This window comes from Ranitomeya imitator, chromosome 2 (assembly GCF_032444005.1).
Source record: "Ranitomeya imitator isolate aRanImi1 chromosome 2, aRanImi1.pri, whole genome shotgun sequence".
In the NCBI taxonomy this organism is placed as follows: Eukaryota; Metazoa; Chordata; class Amphibia; order Anura; family Dendrobatidae; genus Ranitomeya; species Ranitomeya imitator.
In genome coordinates, this window is record NC_091283.1 from 508,201,985 (window position 1) to 508,226,070 (window position 24,086).

Here is a 24,086-nt window from a genome sequence, read left to right on the forward strand (position 1 = left end):
TGTTCAGAAGGTTTCATTTTTGGGGTTCATCTTTTCCCCTTCTACTATCGAGATGGACCCTGTCCATGATTGGACTCAGCCGACATCTCTGAAAAGTCTGCAAAAGTTCCTGGGCTTTGCTAATTTTTATCGTCGCTTCATCTGCAATTTTTCTAGTATTGCTAAACCATTGACCGATTTGACCAAGAAGGGTGCTGATGTGGTCAATTGGTCTTCTGCTGCTGTGGAAGCTTTTTAAGAGTTGAAGCGTCGTTTTTCTTCTGCCCCTGTGTTGTGTCAACCAGACGTTTCGCTTCCGTTCCAGGTCGAGGTTGATGCTTCTGAGATTGGAGCAGGGGCTGTTTTGTCGCAGAGAAGTTCTGATTGCTCGGTGATGAAACCATGTGCCTTCTTTTCCAGGAAGTTTTCGCCTGCTGAGCGAAATTATGATGTGGGCAATCGAGAGTTGCTGGCCATGAAGTGGGCATTCGAGGAGTGGCGTCATTGGCTTGAAGGAGCTAAGCATCGCGTGGTGGTCTTGACTGATCATAAGAACTTGACTTATCTCGAGCCTGCCAAGCGGTTGAGTCCTAGACAGGCTCGTTGGTCGCTGTTTTTTGCCCTTTTTGACTTTGTGATTTCATACCTTCCAGGCTCTAAAAATGTGAAGGCGGATGCTCTGTCTAGGAGTTTTGTGCCCGACTCTCCGGGTTTGTCTGAGCCGGCGGGTATCCTCAAAGAGGGAGTAATTGTGTCTGCCATCTCCCCCGATTTGCGGCGGGTGCTGCAAAAATTTCAGGCTAATAAACCTGATCGTTGCCCAGCGGAGAAACTGTTTGTCCCTGATAGGTGGACGAATAAAGTTATCTCTGAGATTCATTGTTCGGTGTTGGCTGGTCATCCTGGAATCTTTGGTACCAGAGACTTAGTGGCTAGATCCTTTTGGTGGCCATCTCTGTCGCAGGATGTGCGTACTTTTGTGCAGTCCTGTGGGATTTGTGCTCGGGCTAAGCCCTGCTGTTCTCGTGCCAGTGGGTTGCTTTTGCCCTTGCCGGTCCCGAAGAGGCCTTGGACACATATCTCTATGGATTTTATTTCAGATCTTCCCGTCTCTCAAAAGATGTCAGTCATTTGGGTGGTCTGTGATCGCTTCTCTAAGATGGTCCATTTGGTACCCTTGTCTAAATTGCCTTCCTCCTCTGATTTGGTGCTATTGTTCTTCCAGCATGTGGTTCGTTTACATGGCATTCCAGAGAATATCGTTTCTGACAGAGGTTCCCAGTTTGTTTCAAGGTTTTGGCGAGCCTTTTGTGGTAGGATGGGCATTGACTTGTCTTTTTCCTCGGCTTTCCATCCTCAGACTAATGGCCAGACCGAACGAACCAATCAGACCTTGGAAACATATCTGAGATGCTTTGTTTCTGCTGATCAGGATGACTGGGTGTCCTTTTTGCCTTTGGCTGAGTTGGCCCTTAATAATCGGGCCAGCTCGGCTACCTTGGTTTCGCCGTTTTTCTGCAACTCTGGGTTCCATCCTCGTTTCTCTTCAGGGCAGGTTGAGTCTTCGGACTGTCCTGGTGTGGATACTGTGGTGGACAGGTTGCAGCAGATTTGGACTCATGTAGTGGACAATTTGACCTTGTCTCAGGAGAAGGCTCAACGTTTCGCTTATCGCAGACACTGTGTGGGTCCCCGACTTCGTGTTGGGGATTTGGTTTGGTTATCTTCTCGTCATATTCCTATGAAGGTTTCCTCTCCTAAGTTTAAACCTCGTTTCATTGGTCCGTATAGGATGTCTGAGGTTCTTAATCCTGTGTCTTTTCGTCTGACCCTTCCAGATTCTTTTTCCATACATAACGTATTCCATAGGTCATTGTTGCGGAGATACGTGGCACCTATGGTTCCATCTGTTGATCCTCCTGCCCCGGTTTTGGTGGAGGGGGAGTTGGAGTATATTGTGGAGAAGATTTTGGATTCTCGTGTTTCAAGACGGAAACTCCAGTATCTGGTCAAATGGAATGGTTATGCTCAGGAAGATAATTCCTGGGTCTTTGCCTCTGATGTCCATGCTCCTGATCTTGTTCGTGCCTTTCATATGGCTCATCCTGGTCGTCCTGGGGGCTCTGGTGAGGGTTCGGTGACCCCTCCTCAAGGGGGGGGGTACTGTTGTGAATTCTGTGGCAGAGCTCCCTCCTGTGGTCACAAGTGGTACTTCGGCTGATTCTCTCTGTGAGCTTCCGTTGGTGGAGGAAAGTGGTACTGCGGCTTCTGAGTTTCCTTCCTCAGGTGATGTGGTGAAGTCGTTAGGTGCTGCTCTATTTAACTCCACCTAGTGCTTTGATCCTGGCCTCCAGTCAATGTTCTAGTATTGGACCTGTTTCCTCCTGGATCGTTCCTGTGGCCTGCTGCTCTGCATAGCTAAGTTCCGCTTTGCTATTTTGTTTGCTGTTTTTTTCTGTCCAGCTTGTCTATTTGTTTTTTCCTGCTTGCTGGAAGCTCTGGGACGCAGAGGGTGTACCTCCGTGCCGTTAGTTCGGTACGGAGGGTCTTTTTGCCCCCTTTGCGTGGTTTTTGTAGGGTTTTGTGTTGACCGCAAAGTTACCTTTCCTATCCTCGCTCTGTTCAGAAAGTCGGGCCTCACTTTGCTAAATCTATTTCATCTCTACGTTTGTCTTTTCATCTTAACTCACAGTCATTATATGTGGGGGCTGCCTTTTCCTTTGGGGTATTTCTCTGAGGCAAGGTAGGCTTATTTTCTATCTTCAGGCTAGCTAGTTTCTCAGGCTGTGCCGAGTTGCATAGGGAGCGTTAGGCGCAATCCACGGCTGCCTCTAGTGTGGTTGGAGAGGATTAGGGATTGCGGTCAGCAGAGTTCCCACGTCTCAGAGCTCGTTCTATGTTTTTGGATTATTGTCAGGTCACTGTATGTGCTCTGACCTCTATGTCCATTGTGGTACTGAATTACCTTATCATAACAGATTGGGTGTCCTTCTTGCCTTTGGCTGAGTTCGCCCTTAATAATCGGGCCAGCTCGGCTACTTTGGTTTCGCCTTTTTTCTGTAATTCTGGTTTCCATCCTCGTTTCTCTTCAGGGCAGGTTGAGCCTTCGGACTGTCCTGGTGTGGATTCTGTGGTGGACAGGTTGCAGCAGATTTGGACTCATGTGGTGAACAATTTGACATTGTCCCAGGAGAAGGCTCAACGTTTCGCTAACCGCCGACGCTGTGTTGGTCCCCGACTTCGTGTTGGGGATTTGGTTTGGTTGTCGTCTCGTTATGTTCCTATGAAGGTTTCCTCTCCTAAGTTTAAGCCTCGTTTCATTGGTCCGTATAAGATTTCTGAAGTTCTCAATCCTGTGTCATTTCGTTTGGCCCTTCCAGCTTCTTTTGCCATCCATAATGTGTTTCATAGGTCGTTATTGCGGAGATACATGATGCCTATGGTTCCCTCCGTTGATCCTCCTGCCCCGGTGTTGGTCGAGGGGGAGTTGGAGTATGTGGTGGAGAAAATTTTAGATTCTCGTATTTCGAGACCGAAACTCCAGTACCTGGTCAAGTGGAAGGGTTATGGTCAGGAAGATAATTCCTGGGTTTTTGCCTCTGATGTTCATGCTGCCGATCTAGTTCGTGCCTTTCATTTGGCTCGTCCTGATCGGCCTGGGGGTTCTGGTGAGGGTTCGGTGACCCCTCCTCAAGGGGGGGTACTGTTGTGAATTCTGTTATCAAACTCCCTCCTGTGGTCATGAATGGTACTTCGGCGAGTTCTGTCCATGGACTCCCTCTGGTGGCTGTGAGTGGAGCTGCTGGTTCTGAGGTTCCTTCCACAGGTGACTTAGTTTATTCTTTGGTTGGCTGCTCTATTTAACTCCACTCAGATCGTTACTCCATGCCAGCTAGCAATGTTCTTGTACAGGTTCAGTTCGTTCTTGGATCTTTCTGGTGACCTGTCTACTCCAGCAGAAGCTAAGTCCCTGCTAGTTAATTATTTGTTCATTGTTTTCTTGTCCAGCTTGCTATCATGATTTTGCCTTGCTAGCTGGAAGCTCTGGGATGCAGAGTGGCACCTCCGCACCATGATTCGGTGCGAGGGTCTTTTTGCACACTCTGCGTGGTCTTTTTGTAGTTTTTGTGCTGACTGCAAAGATACCTATCCTATCCTCAGTCTGTTTAGTAAGTCTGGCCTCCTTTGCTGAAACCTGTTTCATTTCTGTGTTTGTGACTTTCATCTTAACTCACAGTCATTATATGTGGGGGGCTGCCTTTTCCTTTGGGGAATTTCTCTGAGGCAAGGTAGGCTTTATTTTCTATCTCTAGGGCTAGTTAGCTCTTAGGCTGTGAAGAGGCGTCTAGGCAGAGTTAGGTACGCTCCACAGCTATTTCTAGTGTGTGTGATAGGATTAGGGGTTGCGGTCAGCAGAGCTCCCACTTCCCAGAGCTTGTCCTGTGATAGTTTAACCATCAGGTCGTTCCGGGTGCTCCTAACCACCAGGTCCATAACAGCAGTCCTCTTGGATAAGAACGGCTGCCCGTCATTACATATAGTGTAACTGCACTCTGGATTGGAGTCTGTGTGCTTACAGTTCTCTGCTCCACTAGGGCTCCGGCACATCAGGAGCACAGAACGACAGGTGCTCTTTCAGGGGCGGCTTTTGTGTCTCTTAGCCTCCGATGATAACGGCTCCAAGTCTCGAGATGGCGATCTTCCTTCATTCAACTCGTGCTTATGCACATGGAGAGCATACCATCCCTTGTCTCCCCAGTACCTGGTGTAGGTGACGTGATCACCAGGGTAGAGATCCCTACTAGAGTGGCCCTCCATTAAGTACGCCTCCACATCTCGCCTGTTCACAAAGACCTCAGGGTAAAGGTCCAATTCTTGAAGGAACCCCCAGCCTGCATCAAGGCAGAACACTACCACAGTCCCGCACCTCCGTGGGCCCCGGTCTCCATGGCCCATCTTGCGGGCCCGGGCTTTGGCCTGCAGATCTCTCTCATGCGCAGCCTGGCACTTAAGCTGTTTCCTCCTCTCACTCTCCTCATGCTGCAGGGCCAGCTGCTGGCAGTATTCCTGCTGGGTGACCATCTCAATGCTCTCTCCCGCCTGCTGAGCTTCCCCAGGGAAGCCGATTAGATCGGTAGTGGTATGGGTCCACCTGAAGGTCACCCACTCTCCCTGGACATCCACAGTCTACCTAGTGGGCTGCAGCGGAGCGTCGGAGGTCCTCAGGGTCTCCCAGGGCCTTTCCCACTCTAGGTGGCTACACACCCGGCCGGGTGGTGGTGGTGGAGGGGAGTCAACTGGCACTAGCAGGGCAGTGTCCTCAGCTACTGGGGCAGGGTTTGCAGTCTTACCCACGGCCACGGCATCGCTGGTGCTGGTCTCTTCCACTGCAGGCGGTGGCTCCGTCGGCTGGCTGCGCTGCTGCTCCTGGATGCTGGCAGCTGCATGGTACCAAGACTTCTGGAGCTCCTCCACTTCCACGCCGAGAACCTCCGGGTTCATACATGGCAGCGGGGACTTAGCTTCCGATTGGCAGACAGTGCTGCGGGTATTCTCCCCCTCCTCCTGGTGACCACCGCTCGCCATCTTGCCAACCAGGGTAGTGTCTGCTTCCTCCTCCGGTTCCTGCTTCTCCTCTTCTGGAGGGCAGTTCCTTCTTTCTCCACCATCCCAGACTAGGAGGCAGATCCCTTTCGTTGATGGGCATATCTTTCTGACATAGTAGTATCTGTGGGGACGGCTTCAATTTTCGCGCCGTTCTTCCAAGCTACGCCCGTGATGACACGCCACACTCCTCCTGCACGCCGTATGGCGCTATAATGGCGGCGGTTTTGGCGGGAATTTTGGCGGTCTTTTTGCAATACACAGTCCTTTAGTAAATCACAGTTCAAGCACGATTCTGGCACAGTCTCTAGGCACACATGACCTGACTTTCAGGCTTAAGTAGATCCTGTTCGTGATGCCAAAAGTTTTGGAGCGCCCTAATAAATAGGAGCATAGCTCCCTCTGGTGGCCTGGAGTGCGAAATGTGTTGTATGTTTGTGATACCTGGATTCAGTTGTCCTTCTTTGCCTCCAACCATAACATCACTCCCCCTAGAGGAGAATGATATTACTGCAACGACCAGGACCCTGGGGCGCTGCATATGCGTGGAGAAAAAATTTCACAGAATTTCAGAACAAGAACATCTCGACAACCATTAAGCATGGGGATGGATCAATCATGTTTTGGGGTTTTGTTGAAGGCAATGGCATGGGGAACATTTCACGGGTAGAGGGAATAATGAATTCAATTAAATTTCAACACATCCTTGATGCAAACATAACACCATCTGTAAAAAAAAGCTGAAGATGAAAAGAGGATGGCTTCTACAAATGGATAATAATCCTAAACAGAGGTCAAAAGTCACAATTGACTACCTCAAAAGGTGCAAGCTGAAGGTATTAGGCTATGTGCACACGTCAGGATTTCTTGCTGATATTTCCTGAACAAAACCGGACATTTTCTGCAAGAAATCCGCATGCGTTTTTTTTGCGCTTTTTCTGCGTTTTTTTCCGGAGATCCCAATGCACTAAATAGCGGCAAAAACGTGCAAAATCCGCAAAATTAATTAATATGCTGCGTTTTTTTACCGCGATGCGTTTTTTTCACGGGAAAAAACGCATCATGTGCACAAAAATTGCAGAATGCATTAAAAATGATGGGATGCTTATGTATGCATTTTTTAAGAGCTTTTTCCGTGGAAAACGGCCAAAAAAACTCAAAAAAGACACGAAAAATCCTGAACGTGTGCACATAGCCTTACAATGGCCCTCACAGTACCCTGATCTGAACATCATTGAAAATCTGCGGCTAGACCTCAAAATAGCAGTGTGTGCTATACGACCCCGAAATCTCACAGAACTGGAAGAATTTTCCAAGGAAAAATGGATGAAAATCCCTCAAACAAGAACTGAAAGACTCTTGGCTGCCTATGAAAAGTGATTGCAAGGTGTGATACTTTCAAAAGTGGGTGCTACTAGGTACTAACTATGCAGGGTGCCCAAACTTTTGCATCGACCCATTTTTCTTTTTGTTATTCTTAAAATGTAAAAGAAGAAAATATTTTTTTTTGCCTAAAATACAAAGGAATGTGTCATCTTTAACTTTAGGCCGTTTAGAGGTCATTTCATCTTCAACTTGCTTAATTGTTCGCAATAACAGTACCAGTAATTTTGACCAGGGCTGTACATGCCACTGTGACTCCTTCCTGGACCACAAGGAATTTTATCATTACCCTTTCATTAGCTAATGGTAATTTTATTTAGGTTTGCATTGGCAGTACTGTGTGAGATAAATATAGCAGTATTATGTGGGGACTATGCTGTGGTATTATATATTATTATTATTTTGGCATTACATGGCAGTATTATTTTGTGCCAGCATTGTATAGAAATATTTCTATCAGGTTTCACGCTGCTAAATTGTTGACATCAGGTTTTTGCCATCTAATCTACATCCTAACAATAAAGTTGGGTTAGCATCAGAAACCTGATGACAGGTTCCCTTTAGGCTATGTTAACAAACTAAATGGCAACTGCTTCCTTCAGAAAACACTTCTTTTTGAGGGAATTATTGGAGGAGTTTGTCTTTTCTTGAGGCATTTCCCTAAGAGGCTCTGAAGAAGAGTTTTGCTTGAGTTCTTTGCTTAAAATTTTTTTGCAGCCTTTTGAGTTGACGGTGTCTAAATTGGAGCAGGTTTCTTCAGGATCCGCTTCAAATAATTGACATGGACTTTCTTTTTTTCCTACCAGGCCCTTTTCAAAACCTCTTTAGGAAAAGAAAACTCTCATCATATAAAGAGCAAACTGGATTTACCATATAAATGAATTTGAAGAGTTTTTGAAGCCTTTTTTGAGACAAATTTTGGGGAGGATCTGTTACAACTCATCGAAGAAAAATTGTGATCAGAGCCTAAGGCTGTGTTATTTGGAGTCATACTTTGCGTACTACACTGGGGCCCGTTTTCGAAATGGCAGCATATAATTCTCTCTTCTGTGTACTCCTCTGATGATCAGGATTATCTAATAATACTTTGAGTTTTTCTAAAATATCGAGTGAAAATATAAAAATGATGTTAGCTCCCTTAAAATTACCATTTTTGTGATGATTTATTTTGGGTATGGTTATAGGCAATTGGGTAGCACATTTGTTGGGCACATATGTGAGTTATGAGCTAGGGCAATGTGCTAAATCCAGTTTTTCTAAGGTTCATAACCATAGACTGTATAATAAGGCACCAATGCCCTAATCCGAGGCCGTGCACTTGTATGATTGTCAGAAAAAGATGCAAGCACACCACTAGCATCCATTGTGTAATATGCAAATTCTACGTATTATTCTACAAAAAGAGCATTTGCATTCATTACATCTCATTTTAACAAATTAGCTAAGAGGTGAGTGGAAGTGGCTGTATATGTCATTAGGATGTTAACACAGGGCATATATTATCATGTTATCATTGCACACATGGTAAGTCAGACACCACCAGAATCATAATGATAAGGTCACAGTGAGCATACTAAGGAAGAGCTGGGGGTGCAGTGGATTTCTACGATGGGAAATGAGATCACATTGGATGGCACAAGATTTGAGGAAGGCCACTAAGCCCAGTCTTACCATCCTTAACAGACAAGATTTTTTCATTGGCATCTGCCAGCTATCTCATGTCTATGGAATCTAACAAGCTGGACGCTCACCGGTCCAGTTTTTTATCTTTGTTGATATCTGTGGCAAATGCAGTAAATTTTGGCCAAAAAAATGTTGGATTTATGTATTGCATCTGACATTTTCTGTGTATTTTTAATGCTTCCCGTTTATAATACATTGAATGACAACCACTATTGGTGGCCAACTGTTTTCATGACTTCTTATACAATGAACAGATGGTGGGTGACCAACACTACAGGCGGACCTTGTATCTGTACAGGTAGTGAATGTGCATATATGTAGTAATCAGGCATGTGCATTTCTAATGAGTCTGCGGAGAGCTCCTCAAAACCTGCAGAAGGCAGTGGTGCCCAGAATTTTCAAACAGCGAGGTGCCCATGTCAAACATTTTATACTCCTAGAATGAGGGGATGACTGGCCTAACACTGCCACTTATGGCTGAAAATATCTGTCACACATGATGACCCGATTACTCAACCACAACTGCTTGTGTTCCTTGTCCATTAGGGGTTCCCAGAAATATCACCAATTTGTCTATGTATACAGCCAGCTCATGTGGCCCAAAGAACAGAACAGGTGGTACTTTGGTGGCACCATTCTTAAGGCCTCTCTGCGGGAATCTATTACTACCCAAATGATGCCAACACAATCTAACCGTGCACGTTTTAAGATGGTGTTGGGTAATGTCATACATCTAGCGGCATAGCGAGCCATATCCTGCGTAAAGTACCTCAGGCACAAGATGCCATTAGCAAGTGTGTCACCTCTTTTTGTCCTCTGTCATCTCTTCCTGACTGTCCCCATTCTTCTCTTCCACCTCTTTCTGTTTCAAATGGGGATTACATTAATTGTCTTGCCTCCCCTCAATTTTAGGGAGATTTGCCAACTTTTATTAACACTTTCCCGTCTGACCCGATATCCGAGACCTGTGTCAGCCTAGTAGCTGTTTCTTTGGCGGTGAAGGGGTTACCTGGACGGCCTCTCACGTCCCATAACATCCAGAGCAACTATTAAAATTTTATGCGGAGTGTAAATGGGCCGGGTCTGCTCCAGCTACACAGCCAGCAAGCAGTGATTTATTACTCGCAAATACCACAGAACTAATTAGTATAGTAATTAATTAATACAAATTTGCATATTTGCATGTGCAATTAGTGCAGCGAAGTGATTACTCCGAAAATGAGAAGTTTGGGGCTGTCAGATGTTGTGAAGCGGACTGGAAAAGTGTGTGCAAATGGAGCTGAGCACAGCTTCCCACCCACACCTCCCCTTCTGTCCCTGGAGGGTGTAAGGAGGAAGGAGGGGTGACCCTAAAATGGGCGGAGTCAGTGATACACCCCACTCAGCTGGAGTGAATATTCCAATTGTATTGAAATCTAATTTGCTGATTTCTCATTTGTTTAGTCATGTCGTTAGAGGGTTAGGTAAGTATACCCGATGTCTCAAGGTTTGCTTCTAGAAGTCAACTATGTATTGGGTCACATTAAATTCAGTGGGATTACTGATCCCTATATGAGGCCATTTACAGGACATAGTATTACATGTGTGATACATTATTTCTGAGAATAAAAATTGCTGGTAAATTCTGTTTAGCAACTCACCCAAAATTACATTAAATAAAAATACTATTAGATCAGGCGGGCTGCCCAAAACTACAGTATATAAGTGCACCCCAAGAGAACAGACACTCCAATTCACCAAGCCAACTCTAAAGGGCCTAGCTGCACACTGCAAAAGATGTAAAATATGCAACAGAAAAGATGTATACAGTGTATGAGGTATTGGCCAAAATGTGCCAGCTCACAACCCATGTCAAGGGTCTACATTGTCTTCTAAGTCCCTACACTAAAATTCAAAGCGATCAAAAAGGACATATAATTAGAAAAAATCATAAAATTAAGGCAGTTGTCTTTACCAACACCATCTAGAGACATTAGATTATCTATAGATCTTTCAAGATGAAGAGTAACAATGCAGCAGGGCATCTGCTAAAACCTATGCCTGATTACAACTGCCTATCTTTATGAAATTTATACTTACTACCAATGTGCAAGTTACTTCTGAAAATAAAAATTCTGTTTAGCAGCTTATTCAATAAATAATAGGGCCACTGTAAGAAGATGAACATACTGCCCATATTCCCCCTTAAAGACACGAGTATTGTATGTTGCCCCAATGGACTGTCTTGTGTTCCTGTCTTGTGGACAGATGTGAGTTAAAACGACTAAACGACTTACCAACGATCACGACCAGCGATACGACCTGGCCGTGATCGTTGGTAAGTCGTTGTGTGGTCGCTGGGGAGCTGTCACACAGAGAGCTCTCTCCAGCGACCAACGATCAGGGGAACGACTTCGGCATCGTTGAAACTGTCTTCAACGATGCCGAAGTCCCTGGGTAACCAGGGTAAATATCGGGTTACTAAGTGCAGGACCGCGCTTAGTAACCCGATATTTACCCTGGTTACCATTGTAAAAGTAAAAAAAAAAAACACTACATACTCACATTCCGATGTCTGTCACGTTCCCCGCCGTCAGCTTCCCGCACTGACTGTGTCCGCGCCGGCCGTAAAGCAGAGCACAGCGATGACGTCACCGCTGTGCTCTGCTTTACGGCCGGAGCTGACAGTTCGTTCCACCCTTCACCCGCTGGCCCTGTTGGCTCAGGGATTTCCCTTCCAATTCAGTAGTGCACCCGGGATCCAATACCTTCTGTCTTGACGGAACCCTGTCCATCTTCCCTTGTACACCAAAGGACAAGATGTGCCCAGCAACCCCTATGTCAACCTTGGACTCTGGGCACGACAGGTGAGTTAGCTCAGGATTCCAGTATGGCATCCCACTGCTTTGAATGGTAGACACATGCTGACCCTAGCAGCCCACTAGTCTTGAACTTGTCACTGCACTTCTCTATCTCCCTCACTATGAAGAAGTTTTCACCTTGTATTAACACTAGTTCCCCCCCCATTTGGCTAGTTCTATTATTAACTATGTCCTATCATATAGACTAAACCTATTGTCCTTATCCTATGTCCTATACCGTTGCTAAACCATTTACTATATAATCAGTACTTATCCCTAATCTAATCCTGTACTCACCCTGCACTATGCACTACTCACATTATACATTACTTATATGCTGTAGATTACCATAACACATTACATGTAAAACCGCATGACTTTATACATCCCTGCCCCTGTTGTCTTCAGGGGCAGGAACGCATCAGAACAGTCCATCATTATTACATATTGTGTAGACGTAGACAAGAGGTGTTTAATCAGTAGTCAATGACATAGTCAGGTCGAGTATTATTCCCCCTCATAATGTGTATAACGGGGGACCCATCGTATTCCATGGGCCTGGTTTATGACCCCAGTGATGCACACAGTCTGTCATCATATATATCCTTTATTCCAATATTTCCCTGTAAAAGTGTTTCCACTTCTCTGTAGCATCCCTGACCATTCCTCGCCATCACCATCCGTCTCCTCTCTTGCCCCAACTCTGTTTCTCACCATCCGTCTCTGTCTCCCTCCCTGTCTCTATTTTCCATCTCTCTCCCCATCTCTTGCCAGCACCAAAGTCTCTCTGCATTTATCATGGCCTCTCCATGGCACGGCTCCAAGTTTTGCAGAGTGAGGCCCTTATTGTTATGCATCTTGCTCCCCTTTTGAAACTAAGCTATGTGTAATGAGAAGAAGCAAGCTGCTTCCCAATCAGGGACTTGCATTAATGGCAAATACTCTTTAACTCTTTCCATCCCACAATGAGCCCCACTGAAATAAGCAGTGCATGGCAGAAGAGGAGACCTGCTTGGACATATGTCTGTCCTTTCTCGGGAATAGTCCGCATTTGCATTATACCTTAACTTCTAAAGCTATCAATTGTACATTCCTATGATTTAACAGCTTGCCATGTCTCTGCTGGAAGTGGAATATGCCGCTATCAGTATTCCCCACATAGACCTATATTGTCCCAGTGGTGCGCCATATATCATCCGCTTCCTTTTTTCTTACAACCATTTCTATGAAAACAATATAGTGTTAAAATAACCTATAAAATAATTGAACTGTGTCATACACGTATGGCCAGCTATTAAAAGTCCATGATTAATCCATGTCCAAATCTTTTCACATACACATGTCACTAATATAATTCATTATCTAGCTGGGCCCAAATAAATTTGGATGGCCGCCTAGGAACAGGGAAAACCTTATTTTGGATGGTGCCCTGTGTGTGCCCCCCCCCCCCACATAGTGTACTGCCATACAGTGTGCAAATAACTATACCATGTAATGATATATTATCAGTGTCATACAGGACGGTGCCCTTATGACAGCAGCATACATGACAAACTTTACACCATGCAGATTAAAAAGTTTATACAGTAATGACGGAAGTGTTGGCACCCTTGAAATTATACCAAAACATGAAATATTTCTCCCAGAAAATTATTGCAGTTGCACATATTTTGTTATACACATTTTTGTTTCCTTTGTGTGTATTGGATCTACACAAAAAAAACTGAGAAGAAAGGCAAATTGGACATAATTTCACACAAAACCCTAAAATGGGTTGGACAAAATTGTTGGCACCTTCAACTTAATATTTGGCTGCATTCCCTTTGGAATAAATAACTGCAATCAATCGCTTCCTATAACCATCAATAAACTTTTTATTCCTCTCAACTGAAATTTTGGATCACTCTTCATATGTAAACTCCTCCAGGTCTCATATTTGAAGGGTGCCATCTCCCAACAGCAATTTTAAAATATCTCCAGCGCTCTGTTTCCATCCTTTTCTGGGTGCTTCTTGAAGTATGCATGGGGTCATTGTTCTGCAGGAAGATCCATGACCTAGGACGCAAACTCAGTTTTCTGACACTGGGCACTACATTGCGACCCAAAATCATTTGGTAATCTTCAGATTTCATGATGCCTTGCACATACAGTCAAGAGGCAGCAAAACAACCCCAAAACGTCTTTGAACCTCCACCATGTTTGACTGTAGGTACTGTGATCTTTTCCTTGTAGGCCTCATTCCATATTTGGCAAACAGTAGAATGATGTGCCTTGCCAAAAATACCAATCTTGGTCTCATCTGTCCACAAGACTCTTTCGCAGAAGGATTTTGGATTACTCACATACATTTTGGTAAACTGCAGTCTAGGTTTTTTATGCCTCTGTGTAAGCAGTGAGGTCCTCCTGGGTCTCCTGCTGTAGTGTTTCATTTCATCCAAATGTCGACAGATAGATCACGCTGACGTTGATCCACACGGAGCAGGCAGGACAACTTGAAATTCTTTGGAACTTGATTGGGGCTGCTTATCTGGACTATCCTGATAGGATAGCTCATCTGGACTATCCTGCGCTGCAACCTTTCATCAATTTTTCTCTGTCTTCCATTTCAAAGGAGATTAGCTATAGTGCCATAGGTTGTAAACTTTTTGATTTTGTTGGGCACCATGGACAAAGGGACATCAAGAACTCTGGAGATGGACTTGTAAGCTTGAATTCTTGATTTAGTTCAACAATTTTGGTTCTCATCTCAAGTCCTCAGACAGTTCACTTCTCCTCTTTCTGTTCTCTATGCTTAGTGTGGCACACACAGACCTATAATACAATGATTATGTTAACTTCTCCCCTTTTTATCTGGTTTCAGGTGTGGTTTTCATATTGTTCACACCTGTTACTTGCTACAGGTGAGTTTGAATGAGCATCACATGCTTGAAACAAAGTTGTTTACCCATATTTTTTGAAAGGTACCAACAATTTTGTCAGGTCCGCTGTGTGTGAAATTATGTCCAGTTTCCCCTTTTTTCTCGTTTTTTTTTTTTGTGCTGTACCCATACACACAAAGGAAATAAACATGTGTGTAACAAAACATGTAATTACAATAATTTTCTGGGAGGAATACTTTATTTTCTGGAACAATTTCAAGTCGGTCATGACTGTGTGTGTGTGTGTATATATATTTATATAATATAATTTAGTGCCTAAGTGACAATGCTATTTAATGTCCCAGTTATAGTAAATGCTCTGCTTTTAGCTAGGCCTTCTGTGACGTTCTCTTTAGAAGGTGTAGCTTGTGTGCTCTATTTGACTGTACAGGCTTCACACCCCAAACATGGCCCTGCTCATCTTTGAATATGTTGCTACTGAAACTCCCTACATTTGCCTATCGACCTGCGATCAGCTTGAATCCCATTTAAATAGCACAGTTAGAGTCTTCTTATGAGTCCTTGATGGGAAATTTAATAAAATCATATTTTAGGTTTCCAATCATGGCTTGAGGATCTGGATGCTATACCATTGGTGGTACCTTATTAAATAGAGTCATTGAACAGAAAATGATTGTTCAAACCAAGCACTGGCGCTCGGTGCACCCTTGATGTGGCTGAGCAATTCAGTGCACCTTCCTATCTACTTGTATTGTATCTATCGTCCTTCATTGACAACTCTGCCTTTACAGGAGACGGAGGAGTGTTAAAAAAGCTGGAAAACAATTAGGTGGGAAGGTTTCTGTGGTGCGCTGAGTGCGTCTCTCGGTTTGAACATTCATTTTCTGTTAAAAAAAGTCCCTGTTTTTACATGGTCAGCTGATGTACCCTCTACAAAAAGACACTGTACAAGCACTTTCAGACTGTGGCCATTTAGCACAAAACCCAAGAAAAAAAACAAAAGGAGCATATACTTTGTAGTAAATAAGTAAATAGTAATAGTATATGTAAATAACATTGGCTACATAGTTAATGCTATTTTGATCAAAAAAGCGTAAATCCATCCCACCACAATAAGGTGTACCTCAATTGGGACAGTCCCATCTCTAGTATTAAACCTCACCTTGTGTCAACCGACCTGTGGGGACAGAGCAGGACAGGGACCAATGTTCAGACACCTGCCCATGGGAAGCACAACCGCACAGGTCACATACCCCCGAGGCCAGACCTACTAAGGAACAATTGGTAAGCATATAACCCAGGCCCATTCTCCTACACAAAGGGTGGGCAACACTCCGCTAAATATATGAACATACTGATCAAATAGTCGTTAAACTATATTGAATCAAGAAGTGTCTTTTTGCTTTTTTGATAAAAAAAATCAAACCTTTATTTTGACATATATAAAAATATACACACAGAATCAAAATAGTGCCTCTAAACCAAGAGCAATTACAAGAGGTCAGCTGAAGCATAGACATATGAATATCCAAAAAGAAACAGATGAGGCTAAAAACTCTTTCCTGCTCCTAAACAAATGTGAAATGCTGGCTATGGATATTAAAGATTGCGTTCACATCGTATCCTCACCCATAACTTCTAAATTATACGGGAATATCCCTGTTGGGTGAAGCAGATTGTGATCTAAAGTGCAAATGCATCAGTGCATCACATTGCACCTAAGTTATCAATTGAAAGGAATAATCTACAATAACAAATAAAGGAGCATGTATCTAAAGTGCAGATGCATAGCATATGTAACATAGGTAAATAGCAGCTGAACCGTGTGATCAATACTCACAGAGTCCCAAAAATCGCCGCATCATCATCATCCATAATAGCTGCATCACAATTGGCAAGGAACGAAGAGTTGCAAGCCCTGATCAATACATAGTACCTGGACCTATGTGCCGCTTCCCATGTGTAGTGACAAGTGACACGCTGCACCTCCAAAAACCCCGACGTTCGTTTCGCGCGTGCTTCTTCCTGGGCGGCATCTACTAAGGAACAAGCGTCAAAATTGACTCAACACTTGACCTCAAAAGTTTTATTTGTATGAAACCTCTGCTGTACCTAAGACTAATTCTATAATTGCCACAAAGAAATGGCCATGTATGGAGTGTTTCTGTGAGGAATTTCAGGTAAGTGGGCTGGAGCCCTAACAATACAGCCTCATTACAACCAGCAATGACCAATGCATTCACTTTTGTGAGACAAGTTTCGGCAGACAACATAAATGGAGTACTTGCTGGAAAGGATTTCCTGGTACATTGTAATAGCTGTGTTCTCTGAGCCAGTGAGATGCCGTCCTTTTCCCTCTCATAAGATGCCGTTTCGCCTACACAGAGGGAGGGAGGGAGGGAAATTACAGCTGCACCCGTTCTCCTTGGCTTTTTATTTTCTGTTTCACACTAGATGGTGTTTTTAGGACTATAGGTTACTTGTTCTACAGATTTTTAGAAACAAATGTAGCAGTAGGGAACACTTTGTTTCCCATGATGTCTTCTCTACCAAAAAGAATATGGATCAATGTATAACTGGAAGGAATACAACCAGAGATCCCTACTGATGTATAGAAGAGGGGGCTTTGGTGCTGACTTTCCCCCAAAATAACCCCACTTTTAATATTTTTTTTAAGGAAATTGCAACACAACTCTATCTCTTTAATGCAGTTTTTGAAACAATTTCTAGTATGATGCTAGAGGTTGGGAAAAGATGTAGCGACCTTTTTGACCATATCGTTTGTTGCCATCATAGAGGCCAGGCCTCCACCAATCAGACATTGACGAGATGTGCGTTTATCATCAATGGAGTGCAGGTTACTGTGATAACCTACAGGGGTGCAATTTCAGGGTATCTGACCATCAAGCTTAGGCTAGGTGTAGACGACTGTATTCTCTCATCCGAGAGAATAGGGCAGATGCAAATCACTCTCTAATCAGAATTTGATCACAGTGTGATCCAATTCTTTTGGATGAGCAGAAGATGGAGAAAAAATAAACAATAAGACCTCAAAAGGGAACAGCCCTCAAACGCAGTCTACCCTGGAGAAAGCCATCCTGGACCCATGACTGCTTACTCTCCATAAGGGTCTACATTTATCCCATTATGGCTGAGGAAGTGTACAACACCTGGAACATTGCTATTAAAAAATAATACAAATACGGTCCTTAAATTCACCATGCTTTGTGCGCTGTTAGATTGGGATTTCTCTCCCATAGTATCTTGAAGCATAACTGTTGCCTACAGAGTACTGTTCCCCATTGATGTTTTATTGACGAGATATGCTAGCACAATGTATGATGGAAAGCCCCTCTAACTTGTCTCTGCCATGTAGATGGTTAATTATGTGCTGCACACGACACGGCTCTCATTGCTCTAATGACCAGTGATGTTACTGAGGTGAGGTCCGTCATTACCTGTTGTGAATTCTGTGGCTGAATTCACTCCTGTGGTCACAAGTGGTACTGCAGCTTCTGAGCTTCCTCCCTCAGGTGTTCTGGTGAGCTCGTTAACTGCTTCATTACTTAACTCCGCCTGATGCTGCTATCCTTGCTCCTTGTCAATGTTTCAGTGTTGGATCTGAGCTTCTCCTGATTGTTCCTGTGACCTGCTGCTCTGTATAGCTAAGTGCTTTTTGCTTTTTTGTTGCCTTTTTTCTGTCCAGCTTGTCTTTTGTTTGGCTGGAGGCTCTGAGACGCAAAGGGTGTACCGCCGTGCCGTTAGTTCGGCACGGTGGTTTTTTTTTGCCCCCTTTGCGTGGTTTTGCTTTAGGGTTTTTTGTAGACTGCAAAGTTCGCTTTACTGTCCTCGCTCTGTCCTAGAATATCGGGCCCCACTTTGCTGAATCTATTTCATCCCTACGTTTTGTCTTTTCATCTTACTCACAGTCATTATATGTGGGGGGCTGCCTTTTCCTTTGGGGAATTTCTCTGGGGCAAGTCAGGCCTATTTTTCTATCTTTAGGCTAGCTAGTTTCTTAGGCTGTGCCGAGTTGCCTAGGTAGTTGTTAGGCGCAATCCACAGCCGCTTTTAGTTGTGTTTAGGATAGGATCAGGGGTGCAGTCTACAGAGTTTCCACGTCTCAGAGCTCGTTCTTGTATTTTTGGGTATTTGTCAGATCACTGTGTGCGCTCTGATCGCTAAGCACACTGTGTTTCTGGATATCCTTCATAACACCTGTCATTAGCAAACATAACAGTACAAGGAGCCAACTATTGATTCTCAATAGAGGGAAAGAAAAGGTTCTGACATCATTTTTTTTTTTTTTTTTCTGCTCTGTGTTCACTTTTTTTTTTCCCCTAGACATTTGGGTGATTCTGGACACAGGTGTGGACATGGATATTCAGGGTCTGGGCTCTTCAATGGATAATCTCGTTATAAATGTACAAAAAATTCAAGATACTATTGATCAGAAATCTATGTTAGAACCAAGAATTCCTATTCCTGATTTGTTTTTTGGAGATAGAACTAAGTTTCTAAGTTTCAAAAATAATTGTAAGCTATTTCTGGCCTTGAAACCTCATTCTTCTGGTAATCCTATTCAACAGGTTTTGATTATTATTTCTTTTTTGCGCGGCGACCCTCAAGACTGGGCATTTTCTCTTGCGCCAGGAGACCCTGCATTGAGTAGTGTCGATGCGTTTTTCCTGGCGCTCGGATTGCTGTACGATGAGCCTAATTCAGTGGATCAGGCTGAGAAAAATTTGCTGGCTTTGTGCCAGGGTCAGGATGATATAGAAGTCTATTGTCAGAAATTTAGGAAATGGTCAGTACTCACTCAGTGGAATGAATCTGCGCTGGCAGCTTTGTTCAGAAAGGGTCTCTCTGGGGCTCTTAAGGATGTCATGGTGGGATTTCCTATGCCTGCTGGTTTGAATGAGTCTTTGTCTTTGGCCATTCAGATCGGTCGACGCTTGCGCGAGCGTAAATCTGTGCACCATTTGGCGGTACTGCCTGAGGTTAAACCTGAGCCTATGCAGTGCGATAGGACTATGACTAGAGTTGAACGGCAGGAATACAGACGTCTGAATGGTCTGTGTTTCTACTGTGGTGATTCCACTCATGCTATTTCTGATTGTCCTAAGCGCACTAAGCGGTCCGCTAGGTCTGCCGTCATTGGTACTGTACAGTCCAAATTCCTTCTGTCCATTACCTTGATATGCTCTATGTCGTCGTTTTCTGTCATGGCGTTTGTGGATTCGGGCGCTGCCCTGAATCTGATGGATTTGGATTATGCTAAACGTTGTGGGTTTTTCTTGGAGCCTTTGCGGTGTCCTATTCCATTGAGAGGAATTGATGCTACACCTTTGGCCAAGAATAAACCTCAATACTGGGCCCAGCTGACCATGTGCATGGCTCCTGCACATCAGGAAGTTATTCGCTTTCTGGTGTTGCATAATCTGCATGATGTGGTCGTGTTGGGGTTGCCATGGCTACAAACCCATAATCCAGTATTGGATTGGAATTCCATGTCGGTATCCAGCTGGGGTTGTCAGGGGGTACATGGTGATGTTCCATTTTTGTCGATTTCGTCATCCACCCCTTCTGAGGTCCCAGAGTTCTTGTCTGATTATCAGGATGTATTTGAAGAGCCCAAGTCCGATGCTCTACCTCCGCATAGGGATTGTGATTGTGCTATCAATTTGATTCCTGGTAGTAAATTCCCTAAAGGTCGATTATTTAATTTATCCGTGCCCGAACACGCCGCTATGCGCAGTTATGTGAAGGAATCCCTGGAGAAGGGACATTTTCGCCCATCGTCATCACCACTGGGAGCAGGGTTCTTCTTTGTAGCCAAGAAGGATGGTTCGCTGAGACCGTGTATTGATTACCGCCTTCTTAATAAGATCACTGTTAAATTTCAGTATCCCTTGCCATTGTTATCTGACTTGTTTGCTCGGATTAAGGGGGCTAGTTGGTTCACTAAGATAGATCTTCGTGGTGCGTATAATCTGGTGAGAATCAGGCAAGGAGATGAATGGAAAACTGCATTCAATACGCCCGAGGGTCATTTTGAGTATCTAGTGATGCCGTTCGGACTTGCCAATGCTCCATCTGTGTTTCAGTCTTTTATGCATGACATCTTCCGTGAGTATCTGGATAAATTCCTGATTGTTTACTTGGATGACATTTTGATCTTCTCAGATGATTGGGAGTCTCATGTAAAGCAGGTCAGAATGGTTTTTCAGGTCCTGCGTGCTAACTCTTTGTTTGTGAAGGGATCAAAGTGTCTCTTCGGTGTGCAGAAAGTTTCATTTTTGGGGTTCATCTTTACCCCTTCTCCTATCGAGATGGATCCAGTTAAGGTACAAGCCATCCAGGATTGGATTCAGCCGACATCTCTGAAAAGTCTGCAAAAGTTCCTGGGCTTTGCTAATTTTTATCGTCGCTTCATCTGTAATTTTTCTAGCATTGCCAAACCATTGACCGATTTGACCAAGAAGGGTGCTGATTTGGTTAATTGGTCTTCTGCTGCTGTGGAAGCTTTTCAGGAGTTGAAGCGTCGTTTTTGTTCTGCCCCTGTGTTGTGTCAGCCAGATGTTTCTCTTCCGTTCCAGGTCGAGGTTGATGCTTCTGAGATTGGAGCAGGGGCGGTTTTGTCACAGAGAGGTTCTGATTGCTCAGTGATGAAACCATGTGCTTTCTTTTCCAGGAAGTTTTCGCCCGCTGAGCGTAATTATGATGTGGGCAATCGAGAGTTGCTGGCCATGAAGTGGGCATTCGAGGAGTGGCGTCATTGGCTTGAAGGAGCTAAGCATCGCGTGGTGGTATTGACTGATCATAAGAACTTGACTTATCTCGAGTCTGCCAAGCGCTTGAATCCTAGACAGGCCCGTTGGTCGTTATTTTTTGCCCGCTTCGACTTTGTGATTTCGTACCTTCCGGGCTCTAAAAATGTGAAGGCGGATGCTCCGTCTAGGAGTTTTGTGCCCGACTCTCCGGGTTTATCTGAGCCAGCGGGTATCCTCAAGGAAGGAGTCATTGTGTCTGCCATCTCCCCTGATTTGCGGCGGGTGCTGCAAAAATTTCAGGCGAATAAACCTGATCGTTGTCCAGCAGAGAAACTGTTCGTCCCTGATAGGTGGACTAATAAACTTATCTCTGAACTTTATTGTTCGGTGTTGGCTGGTCATCCTGGAATCTTTGGTACCAGAGAGTTAGTGGCTAGATCCTTCTGGTGGCCATCTCTGTCACGGGATGTACGTACTTTTGTGCAGTCCTGTGGGATTTGTGCTAGGGCTAAGCCCTGCTGTTCTCGTGCCAGTGGGTTGCTTTTGCCCTTGCCGGTCCCAAAGAGGCCTTGGACACATATTTCGATGGATTTCATTTCTGACCTTCCCGTTTCTCAAAAGATGTCAGTCATTTGGGTGGTCTGTGATCGCTTTTCTAAAATGGTCCATCTGGTGCCTTTGGCTAAATTGCCTTCCTCCTCTGATTTGGTACCTTTGTTCTTTCAGCATGTGGTTCGGTTGCATGGCATTCCTGAGAATATTGTTTCTGACAGAGGTTCCCAGTTTGTTTCAAGGTTTTGGCGAGCCTTTTGTGGTAGGATGGGCATTGACCTATCCTTTTCCTCGGCTTTCCATCCTCAGACTAATGGCCAGACCGAACGAACCAATCAGACCTTGGAAACATATCTGAGATGTTTTGTTTCTGCAGACCAGGATGATTGGGTGTCCTTTTTGCCATTGGCTGAGTTCGCCCTTAATAATCGGGCCAGCTCGGCTACCTTGGTTTCTCCATTTTTTTGCAATTCTGGGTTCCATCCTCGTTTCTCTTCAGGACAGGTTGAGTCTTCGGACTGTCCTGGTGTGGATTCTGTGGTGGATAGGTTGCAGCAGATCTGGACTCAGGTAGTGGACAATTTGATCTTGTCCCAGGAGAAAGCTCAACTTTTCGCTAATCGCAGACGCCGTGTGGGTCCCCGACTTCGTGTTGGGGATCTGGTTTGGTTATCTTCTCGTCATATTCCTATGAAGGTTTCCTCTCCTAAATTTAAACCTCGTTTTATTGGTCCGTATAGGATTTCTGAGGTTCTCAATCCTGTGTCTTTTCGTTTGACCCTCCCAGACTCCTTTTCCATACATAATGTATTCCATAGGTCGTTGTTGCGGAGATACGTGGCACCTATGGTTCCATCTGTTGAGCCTCCTGCCCCGGTTTTGGTGGAGGGGGAATTGGAGTATATTGTGGAGAAGATTTTGGATTCTCGTGTTTCTAGACGGAAACTCCAGTATCTGGTTAAATGGAAGGGTTATGCTCAGGAAGATAATTCCTGGGTTTTTGCCTCTGATGTTCATGCTTCCGATCTTGTTCGTGCCTTTCATGCGGCTCATCCTGGTCGGCCTGGGGGCTCTGGTGAGGGTTCGGTGACCCCTCCTCAAGGGGGGGGGTACTGTTGTGAATTCTGTGGCTGAATTCACTCCTGTGGTCACAAGTGGTACTGCAGCTTCTGAGCTTCCTCCCTCAGGTGTTCTGGTGAGCTCGTTAACTGCTTCATTACTTAACTCCGCCTGATGCTGCTATCCTTGCTCCTTGTCAATGTTTCAGTGTTGGATCTGAGCTTCTCCTGATTGTTCCTGTGACCTGCTGCTCTGTATAGCTAAGTGCTTTTTGCTTTTTTGTTGCCTTTTTTCTGTCCAGCTTGTCTTTTGTTTGGCTGGAAGCTCTGAGACGCAAAGGGTGTACCGCCGTGCCGTTAGTTCGGCACGGTGGTTTTTTTTTGCCCCCTTTGCGTGGTTTTGCTTTAGGGTTTTTTGTAGACTGCAAAGTTCGCTTTACTGTCCTCGCTCTGTCCTAGAATATCGGGCCCCACTTTGCTGAATCTATTTCATCCCTACGTTTTGTCTTTTCATCTTACTCACAGTCATTATATGTGGGGGGCTGCCTTTTCCTTTGGGGAATTTCTCTGGGGCAAGTCAGGCCTATTTTTCTATCTTTAGGCTAGCTAGTTTCTTAGGCTGTGCCGAGTTGCCTAGGTAGTTGTTAGGCGCAATCCACAGCCGCTTTTAGTTGTGTTTAGGATAGGATCAGGGGTGCAGTCTACAGAGTTTCCACGTCTCAGAGCTCGTTCTTGTATTTTTGGGTATTTGTCAGATCACTGTGTGCGCTCTGATCGCTAAGCACACTGTGTTTCTGGATATCCTTCATAACACCTGTCATTAGCAAACATAACAATTACCATTACGACACCATTTAATACTATGGAGGTTCAGGATTTTCCATTATCATTGCCTTTGCTTCAGCAATGTTTCCCCTTTATATTCATCATTTTCTTCTGCTCTCTTGTCTAATTCTTTCTCACATTTCCTACTCTCATACAGTTTGCTGTCAGTAAATCCTCTCCATTATATGCTGCGCGACTCTTCCCTTCCTCTCATTCCATTATCTATCATGTCATTTCTTTCTTTTTTTTCTCTTTCAGGGACAGAAGACAGAATTTTCCCTTGAAATGGAACTGATCTGTGACCATCTGCCCTGGAGACGGGGGAGTGCAGCACTTGTTCTCATCCCAGTGGTCTATGTCCAAGTCATGCCAAGCCGCTCTTGTTAATCCATGACATACTGTGCCTGCGTGGGAGCCATATTCACATTGTCTCTTTGCCACTTCCCTCCCAAGACTGGCATGACTCAGAAAAACTAGTGACCCAATATATTGGACCACTGACCTTGTAAG